Consider the following 10,981-nt stretch of genomic DNA (forward strand, 5'->3'; position numbering starts at 1 on the left):
AGAAACGTGTAATATGTCATGAGGTAGAGATACAATATCAAAAGGTCCTATTAATAGTGAACTAGTAACCTAGGGTATACAGAAATAAGTAAATGACGTAAAAATCCACTTCCGGGGTCCACTTGGTGTGTGCTTGGGCTGAGCATTGAAGCTTTCATATGTAGAGACGTTTTCTGGAGTTAAACGCCAGCTTTTATGCCAGTTTGGGCGTTTAACTCCAATTTTTGTGCCAGTTCCGGCGTTTAACGCCGGGATTTCTGAAGCTGATTTGCAATGCCGGTTTGGGCCATCAAATCTCGGATAAAGTATGGACTATTATACATTGCTGGAAAGCCCAGGATGTCTACTTTCCAACACATTTGAGAGCGCGCTAATTGGGCTTTTGTAGCTCCAGAAAATCCACTTCGAGTGCAGGGAGGTCAGAATCCAACAGCATCTGCAGTCCTTTTTCAGCCTCTGAATCAGATTTTTGCTCAGGTCCCTCAATTTCAGCCAGAAAATACCTGAAATCATAGAAAATCACACAAACTCATAGTAAAGCCCAGAAAAGTGAATTTTAACTAAAAACTAATAAAAATGTAATAAAAACTAACTAAAATATACTAAAAACATACTAAAAACAATGCCAAAAAGCGTATAAATTATCCGCTCATCACAACACCAAACTTAAATTGTTGCTTGTCCCCAAGCAACTGAAAATCAAAATAGAATAAAAAGAAGAGAATATACTATAGACTCCAAAATATCAAAGAAACTTGGCTCCAATTAGATGAGTGGGACTAGTAGCTTTTTGCTTCTGAACAGTTTTGGCATCTCACTTTATCCTTTGAAGTTTAGAATGATTGGCATCTATAGGAACTCAGAACTCAGATAGTGTTATTGATTCTCCTAGTTAAGTATGATGATTCTTGAACATAGCTACTTTATGAGTCTTGGCTGTGGCCCAAAGCACTCTGTCTTCCAATATTACCACCGGATACATACATGCCACAGACACATGACTGGGTGAACCTTTTCAGATTGTGACTCAGCTTTGCTAGAGTCCCCAGTCAGAGGTGTCCAGGGTTCTTAAGCACACTCTTTTGCTTTGGATCACAACTTTGTATTTTTTTTTATATTCACTGCTTTTTCTTGCTTCAAGAATCAATTTGATGATTTTTCAGATCCTCAATAACATTTCTCCTTTTCCATCATTCTTTCAAGAGCCAACAATTTTAACATTCTTAAAACAACAAATTCAAAAGACATATGCACTGTTCAAGCATTCATTCAGAAAACAAAAAGTATTGTCACCACATCAAACAAATTCAACTAGTTTCAAAGATGAATTCGAAATCCTGTACTTCTTGTTCTTTTGTGATTAAAGCCTTTTTTTTCATTTAAGAGAGGTGATGGATTCATAGGACATTCATAGCTTTAAGACATGAACCTTAAATTTTATTAATCATGAATTAAGAATAAGACTCAAAAATAGATATAAGATAAGACTAATAGTAATAGAAAACAGAATTTTAAATGACTCTAAAATAGACTCCTAATGATAGAGATTATCACAGAGTTAGGACTCAACAACCTTGATCTTGAGAAGTGGATGCTCCCTCAACTTGTGGGGTATTTGACCCTTCAAGGGAGAGCTTTTGGCGCTTCAGCTCCTGTAGCTCACGCCCCTGCTTCTCTTGTTCCTTCAACAATTTGCAGAGCATGCAATTTTGATTCTGCGGTTCTTCCTTAATTTGTTCCATAGCTTCTTGCAACTTGGCAACAGATGCTTCTAGGCGAGTCCAGTAGTCAATTTTAGGAAGTTCAGGGAGGAACTCCTGCGCCCTCCTTTTGATAGAGTTATCTTGCATTTGTCCTTCCATTGACCTCTTGGTGATTGGGTGCTCAATTGGGATGAATTCATCTACTCCCATCCTCACCCCAGCATCTTTACATAGCAAAGAGATTAAGCTTGGATAAGCCAGTTTGGCTTCAGTGGAGTTCTTGTTTGCAATTGTGTAAATCTCACAAGCAATCAGATGATGAATCTCCACTTCTTTTCCCAGCATAATGCAATAAATCATCACTGCTCTCTTGATAGTAATCTCAGAACGGTTACTAGTGGGCAAGATAGAACGCCCTATGAAATCCAACCAGCCTCTTGCAACTGGTTTGAGATCTCCCCTCTTGAGTTGGTTTGGGACACCTTTTGAATTGGTCATCCACTTGGTTCCAGGGAGGCATATGTCCTCTAGAACTTGATCCAACCCCTTATCTATTCTCACCATTCTCCTATTAAAGGATTCAGGATCATCTTGTAGTTGAGGTAATTTGAAGACCTCTCTTATTTTGTCCAGATGGAAGTAAATAATTCTCCCTCTGACCATGGTTCTGTAGGTATGAAAAGCGGTTCCAGTCATTCTCTGCTTATCTGTCAGCCACAGATTTGAGTAGAATTCCTGAACCATATTTCTTCCAACCTTTGTCTCAGGGTTGGTTAGAACTTCCCATCCTCTGTTTCGAATTTGCTCTTGGATCTCCAGATATTCATCTTCTTTCAGATCAAATTTAGCTTCCGGGATCACTGACCTTAGACCCATTATTTTGTGGTAATGGTCTGCATGTTCTTTGGTTAAGAACCTCTCTTGACTCCAAAGGTCTTTTGGAGCATTCTCTTTCTTGCCTCTTGAATTGGTTTGTTTTCCTTTGGGAGCCATGATCTTGATGAGCCTTAGCTTAGTGATCACGGAAAAACACACCAAACTTAGAGGTTTGCTTGTCCTCAAGCAAAAGAAAAGGAAAAGAGAGAGAGGAGAGGAGAGCAAATTCGAATGGTGGGGAAGGGGGTGTGGCCGAACATATATTTATAAGGAAGGGGGGAGATTTCGAAAATTTTGAAGGAGATTTGAGAAGATATGGAAAGAAATTGAGAGATATTTGAGTTTTTGAAGAAGATTTGGAAAGGATTTAAAAGAGATTTGAAGAATGATTTTAATTTTGAAAATTTGAAGGTGAATGATGAAAGTTTGAAATGTGTTTCTGTAGAAAATTATGGATCAAAACAGGAAAGTTTGAAAAAAATTGAAGTGGAAAGCAAAATCTCTGTCCCCCACCTTTCTGGCGTTAAACACCCAGAATGGTATCCATTCTGGCGTTTAACGCCCAAATGTTGGCCAATTTGGGCGTTTAACGCCCAGCCAGGTACCCTGGCTGGTGTTAAACGCCAGAAACCCCTTCATTACTGGGTGTTTTACTAAACGCCCAAGATGCTGCACACCTGGCGTTAAACGCCCAGAATGGTGCCCATTCTGGCGTTTAACACCCAAAGTACCCCCTTACTGGCGTTTTTTCGCCAGCAAGCTCCTTTTCTCTGCTTTTTGCACTGAATCCTTCTGTAACTCTGTGAATTCCTTCAACTTTGATGATCCCCCTTTGAGAATATGTATCAAACTTTTATTAAACAAAACATATAACCTGCTAATCACTGGGTTGCCTCCCAGCAAGCGCTTCTTTATTGTCTTTAGCTAGACCTTCACTGAGAATCATTCAAGCCTCAGTTTTAAGCATTCTTGCTCAAAATTGCTTTCAAGATAATGTTTGATCCTCTGTCCATTAACAATGAACTTTTTGTCAGAATCAATATCCTGAAGCTCAACATATCCATATGGTGACACTCCTGTAATCACATACGGACCCCTCCACCGGGATTTAAGTTTTCCTGGGAATAGTCTGAACCTAGAGTTGAAGAGCAGAACTTTTTGTCCTGGCTCAAAGACTCTGGATGACAACTTCTTGTCATGCCACTTCTTTGCCTTTTCCTTATAAATTTTTGCATTTTCAAAGGCACTGAGTCTAAATTCATCTAGCTCATTTAGCTAGAGTAATCTTTTTTCACCAGCTAACTTAGCATCCAGGTTTAGGAATCTGGTTGCCCAGTAGGCTTTATGTTCCAGTTCCACAGGCAGATGACAGGCCTTGCCATACACAAGTTGGTATGGAGAGGTTCCTATAAGAGTTTTGCCCAATCCTTTCTACGGGCAATTACAGTCCATTCCAAGATCCTTTTTAGCTCTCTGTTAGAGACTTCAGCTTGCCCATTTGTCTGTGGATGATACGGAGTTGCTACTTTGTGGCTAATTCCATATCGGACCATAGCAGAGTACAGCTGTTTATTGCAGAAATGAGTGCCCCCATCACTGATTAGTACTCTAGGAACACCAAACCTGCTGAAGATGTGTTTCTGGAGGAATTTCAGCACGGTCTTAGTATCATTAGTGGGTGTAGCAATTGCTTCTACCCATTTAGATACATAGTCCACTGCCACCAGAATGTAAGTGTTTGAGTATGATGGTGGGAACGGACCCATGAAGTCTATACCCCATACATCAAACAATTCAATCTCTAGGATCCCTTGTTGAGGCATGGCGTATCCATGAGGCAAGTTACCAGCTCTTTGGCAACTGTCACAGTTACGCACAAACTCTCGGGCATCTTTATAGAGAGTAGGCCATTAAAAGGCACATTGGAGGACCTTAGTGGCTGTTCGCTCACCTCCGAAATGTCCTCCATACTGTGATCCATGGCATTGCCACAGGATCCTTTGTGCTTCCTCTCTAGGTACACATCTGCGGATCATTCCATCTGCACATCTCTTAAAGAGATATGGCTCATCCCAGAGGTAGTACTTGGCATCTGAAATTAATTTCTTTCTTTGCACCTTGCTGTACTCCTGGGGTATGAACCTCACAGCTTTATAATTTGCAATGTCTGCAAACCATGGAGCTTCCTGAATGGCAAAAAGTTGCTCATCTGGGAAGGTCTCAGAAATCTCAGTAGAAGGGAGGGTGATGAGCGGATAATTTATACGCTTTTTGGCATTGTTTTTAGGTAGTTTTTAGTAAGTTCAAGCTACTTTTAGGGATGTTTTCATTAGTTTTTATGTTAAATTCACATTTCTGGACTTTACTATGAGTTTGTGTGTTTTTTTGTGATTTCAGGTAATTTCTGGCTGAAATTGAGGGACTTGAGCCAAACTCTGAAAAAGGCTGACAAAAAGGACTGCTGATGCTGTTGGAATCTGACCTCCCTGCACTCAAAATGGATTTTCTGGAGCTACAAAACTCCAAATGGCGCGCTCTCAACGGTGTTGGAAAATAGACATTCAGAGCTTTCCAGAAATATATAATAGTTCAACGTCATGGTGTTGAACGCCAAGTACATGCTGCTATCTGGAGTTAAACGCCAGAATAACGTCATGATCCCGAGTTGAACGCCCAAAACACGTCATAACTTGGAGTTCAACTCCAAGAGAAGTCTTAGCTCGTGGATTGATCAAGCTCAGCCCAAGCATACACCAAGTGGGCCCCGGAAGTGGATTTATGCATCAATTACTTACTCATGTAAACCCTAGGAGCTAGTTTATTATAAATAGAACATTTAACTATTGTATTAGACATCTTTTGACAGTTTAATCTCTTGACTGTTAGCCTTTGATTATTCGGTCTCTTGATCACTCAGGGGGCTGGCCATTCGGCCATGCCTGAACCTTTTACTTATGTATTTTCAATGGTGGAGTTTCTGCACACCATAGATTAAGGGTGTAGAGCTCTGCTGTACCTCAAATTTCAATACAATTACTATTACTTTTTATTCAATTCTCTCTTATTCTTATTCCAAGATATTCATTCACACCCAAGAACATGATGAATGTGATGATTATGTGACGCTCATCATCATTCTCACCTATGAACGCGTGCCTGACAACCACCTCCGTTCTACATGCAACCGAGCTTGAATGTGTATCTCTTAGATTCCCCAACAGAATCTTCATGGTATAAGCTAGATAGATGGCGGCATTCATGAGGATCCAGAAAGTCTAACCTTGTCTGTGGTATTCCGAGTAGGATCCTGGGAATCCGGAAAGTCTAACCTTGTCTGTGGTATTCCGAGTAGGATTCCGGTATTGAATGACTGTGACGTGCTTCAGACTCGCAAGTGCTGGGCGTTAGTGACAGACGCAAAAGAATCAAGGGATTCTATTCCAGCAGGAGCGGGAACCAACCAGTGATTAGCCGTGCTGTGACAGAGCGCATGAGCGTAGTTTTCACTGCGAGAATGGGATGTAGCCTTCGGCCAGTATGATGCCTCCAGACGATTAGCCATGCGAGTGACAGCGGAGAGGACCATTTTCCAGAGAGGATACAAAGTAGCCATCATCGAACGGTGAACCCCTATACACAGCTTGCTATGGAAAGGAGTAAGAAGGATTGAGTTGAAGCAATAGGAAAGTAGGCGTTCTTGAGCCATACAGTATCTCCATTCGCTTATCTGAAATTCCCACCAATGAATCTGCATAAGTATTCTATCCCTTTTATTATTTCTATTTTATTATTAAATTTCGAAACCATAAACCAATTTAATCTGCCTAACTGAGATTTACAAGGTGACCATAGCTTGCTTCATACCAACAATCTCTGTGGGATCGACCCTTACTCGCGTAAGGTTTATTACTTGGACGACCCAGTACACTTGCTGGTTAGTTGAACGGAGTTGTGAATTCAACCGGTGCCATAATAATGATTTCATACAAATACAAAGAATATGGATCACAATTTCGTCCACCAAGTTTTTGGCGCCGTTGCCGGGGATTGTTCGAGTATGGACAACTGACGGTTCATCTTGTTGCTCAGATTAGGTAATTTTCTTTTCAAAAATCTTTTTCAAAATTTTTCTTTTTATTTTTCGTTTTTCCAAACTATATTTTCGAAAAAAAATTAATAAAAATCCAAAAAAAAATTAGAAAATCATAAAAACTAAAAATATTTTGTGTTTCTTGTTTGAGTTTTGAGTCAATTTTTAAGTTTGGTGTCAATTGCATGCTTTTAAAATTTTTTCTTGCATTCTTCGAAAATCCCATGCATTCATAGTGTTCTTCATGATCTTCAAGTTGTTCTTGATAAGTCCCCTTGTTTGATCTTGATGTTTTCTTGTTTTGTGTTGTTTGTTGTTTTTCATATGCATTTTTCATTTATTAAAATCCATGCATTAAAGATTTCTAAGTTTGGTGTCTTGCATGTTTTCTTTGCATCAAAAATTTTTCAAAAATATGTTCTTGATGTTCATCATGATCTTCAAAGTGTTCTTGGTGTTCATCTTGACATTCATAGCATTCTTGCATGCATTCATTGTTTTGATCTAAAAATTTCATGCATTGAGTATTTTTGTTGTTTTTCTCTCTCATAATTAAAAATTCAAAAATCAAAAAAATATCTTTTCCTTATTTCCCTCCAATTTTCAAAATTTTGGGTTGACTTGGTCAAAAATTTTTAAAATTAGTTGTTTCTTACAAGTCAAGTCAAAATTTCAAATTTTAAAAAATCTTATCTTTTAAAATCTTTTTCAAAAATCATATCTTTTTTCATTTTTTTTATAATTTTCAAAAATTTCAAAACTATTTTTTCAAATTATTTTCAAAATCTTTTCTTTATCTTTTACATCATATTTTCGAAAATTCACTAATAATTAATGTGATTGGTTCAAAAATTTGAAGTTTGTTACTTTCTTGTTAAGAAAGGTTCAATCTTTAAAGTTTTAGAATCTTATCTTGTAGTTTCTTGTTAGTGAAGTAAATAATTTCAAAATTTTTGAATTAAATCTTTTTTATCTTTTATTTGATCTTTTTCAAAAATTTTATCTTTTTCAAAATTTGATTTCAAAATATCTTATCTAACTTATTATCTTCTTATCTTTTTAAAATTTTGATTTCAAATCTTTTTCAATCAACTAACTAACTTTTTGTTTGTTTCTTATCTTTTTCAAAACCACCTAACTACTTCTCCCTCTTCTATTTTCGAAAAATATCTCTCTCTTTTCAAAAATTCTTTTTAATTAACTAAATGTTTCATGTTTTAAATTTAATTACATTTTATCTCTAAATTTCGAAAATTACTAACCCCTTTTTCAAAAATTATTTTCGAAATATCCCTTCTCTTTTCTTCTTCTATTTAATTATTTAATTACTAACACTTCTCTTCACCTCTATTCATCTAAAAATCCGAACCCATCCTTCTTCATTCTTCTTCACTCTCCTCCCCTTTCTTCTTCTACTAACATAAAGGAATCTCTATACCGTAACATAGAGGATTCCTCTTTCTTTTCTTGTTTTCTTCTCTTTCATATGAGCAGGAACAGTGATAAAGGCACTCTTGTTGAAATTGATCCAGAACCTGAAAGGACTTTGAAGAGAAAATTAAGAGAAGCTAAATTACAACAATCCAGAAACAACCTTTCAGAAATTTTCGAACAAGAGAAGGAGATGGCAGCCGAAAATAATAATAATGCAAGGAGAATGCTTGGTGACTTCACAAAGCCAACGTCCAAGTTTGATGGAAGAAGCATCTCCATTCCTGCCATTGGAGCCAATTACTTTGAGCTTAAGCCTCAACTAGTTGCTTTAATGCAACAAAACTGCAAGTTTTATGGACTTCCATCAGAAGATCCTTATCAGTTTTTAACTGAGTTCTTGCAGATTTGTGAGACTGTAAAGACGAATGGAGTTGATCCTGAAGTCTACAGACTCATGCTTTTCCCTTTTGCTGTAAGAGATAGAGCTAGAATATGGTTGGATTCACAACCCAAGGATAGCCTGGACTCATGGGATAAGCTGGTCACTGCCTTCTTGGATAAATTCTTTCCTCCTCAAAAGCTGAGCAAGCTGAGAGTAGATGTTCAAACCTTCAAACAAAAAGATGGTGAATCCCTCTATGAAGCTTGGGAAAGATACAAGCAGCTGACCAAAAGATGTCCATCTGACATGTTTTCAGAATGGACCATATTAGATATATTCTATTATGGTCTCTCTGATTTTCAAAAATGTCATTGGACCATTCTGCAGGTGGATCTATTCACCTAAAGAAAACGCCTGAAGAGGCTCAAGAACTCATTGACATGGTTGCAAACAACCAATTCATGTACACTTCTGAGAGGAATTCCGTGAATAATGGGATACCTCAGAAGAAAGGAGTTCTTGAAATTGATGCTCTGAATGCCATATTGGCTCAGAATAAAGTGTTGACTCAACAGGTCAACATGATCTCTCAAAATCTGAATGGATGGCAACATGCATCCAACAGTACTAGAGAGGCAGCTTCTGAAGAAGCTTATGATCCTGAGAACCCTGCCATGGCAGAGGTTAATTACATGGGTGAACCTTATGGAAACACCTATAACCCATCATGGAGAAATCATCCAAATTTCTCATGGAAGGATCAACAAAAGCCTCAACAAGGCTTTAACAATGGTGGACGCAATAGGCTGAGCAATAGCAAACCATATCCATCATCTTCTCAGCAACAGACAGAGAATTCTGAACAAAACACTTCTAATTTAGCCAATGTAGTCTCTGATCTGTCAAAGGCCACTTTCAGTTTCATGAGTGAAACAAGATCCTCCATTAGAAATCTGGAGGCACAAGTGGGCCAGCTGAGTAAGAAAGTCATTGAAACTCCTCGCAGTATTCTTCCAAGCAATACAGAAGAGAATCCAAAAGGAGAGTGCAAAGCCATTGACATAGTCAATATGGCCGAATGCACAAGGGAGGAGGAGGATGAAAATCCTAGTGAGAAAGACCTCCTGGGACGTCCCTCAAGCAAGAAGGAGTTTCCTATTAAGGATCCAAAGGAATCTGAGGCTCATATAGAGACCATAGAGATTCTATTAAATCTTCTTCTGCCATTCATGAGCTCTGAAGACTATTCTTCCTCAGAAGAGGATGAAGATGTAACTGGAGAGCAAGTTGCTCAATATTTAGGAGCTATCATGAAGCTGAATGCCAAGTTATTTGGTAATGAGACTTGGGAAAGTGAACCTCCCTTGCTCATTAATGAACTAGATACTTGGATTCAGAAAATTCTACCTCAAAAGAAACAAGATCCTGGCAAATTCTTAATACCTTGTACCATAGGCACCATGACCTTTGAAAAAGCTCTGTGTGATCTGGGGTCAGGGATAAATCTTATGCCACTCTCTGTAATGGAGAAACTGGGGATCATTGAGGTACAACCTGCCCTGTTCTCATTACAACTGGTAGACAAGTCATTGAGACAAGCCTATGGAATAGTAGAGGACGTGTTAGTAAAGGTTGAAGGCCTTTACATCCCTGCTGATTTCATAATCTTAGACACTAGGAAGGAAGAGGATGATTGCATCATCCTTGGAAGACCTTTCCTAGCCACAGCAGGAGCTGTGATAAATGTCAACAGAGGTGAATTAGTCCTTCAATTGAATGGGGACTACCTTGTGTTTAAGGCACATGGCCATCCCTCTGTGACAGAAGAGAGTAAGCATGAAGAGCTTCTCTCAGTTCAGAGTCAAGAAGAGCCCACACAGTCAAACTCTAAGTTTGGTGTTGTGAGGCCACAACCAAACTCTAAGTTTGGTGTCAAGACCCCATATCCAAACTCTAAGTTTGGTGTTGGGACTATACAACATTGACCTGATCACCTTGTGGCTCCATGAGAGCCACTGTCAAGCTATTGACATTAAAGAAGCGCTTGTTGGGAGGCAACCCAATTTTGTTTATCTAATTTTTATTTTATTCTATACTATTGTTATTTTGTGTTTTATTAGGTACATGATCATGAGGAGTCACGAAAAAAATCATAAAAATTAAAAACAGAGTCAAAAACAGCAGAAAAAAAAATTTGCACCCTGGAGGAAGCACAGGCTGGCGTTCAACGCCAGTAAGATGCATCTGGCCGGCGTTCAACGCCAGAACAGAGCATCATTCTGGCGCTAAATGCCAGAAACAAGCAACATTCTGGTGCTGAATGCCAGGAATGTGCCCAGAGAGGAAAAACTGGTGCTGAACGCCAGTAACAAGCATGAAACTGACGTTCAACGCCAGAAACATGTTACATTTGGGCGTTGAACGCCCAGAACATGCACCAATGGGCGTTTGAACGCCAGAATGGTGCACGAAGGCATTTTACATGCCTATTTGGTG

The 10,981-nt window shown here is 38.6% G+C and overlaps 1 non-coding gene across 1 annotated transcript; it reads right to left on the reverse strand.

The window, feature by feature from the left end:
• Nucleotides 1-8,689: 8,689 nt before the first annotated feature.
• Nucleotides 8,690-8,793, reverse strand: LOC130972202 (small nucleolar RNA R71). The gene has a single exon (XR_009083395.1). It is a non-coding gene; the product is annotated as a small nucleolar RNA R71 (small nucleolar RNA).
• Nucleotides 8,794-10,981: the final 2,188 nt, after the last annotated feature.

Source organism: Arachis stenosperma, chromosome 3 (assembly GCF_014773155.1).
Source record: "Arachis stenosperma cultivar V10309 chromosome 3, arast.V10309.gnm1.PFL2, whole genome shotgun sequence".
Lineage (NCBI taxonomy): Eukaryota > Viridiplantae > Streptophyta > Magnoliopsida > Fabales > Fabaceae > Arachis > Arachis stenosperma.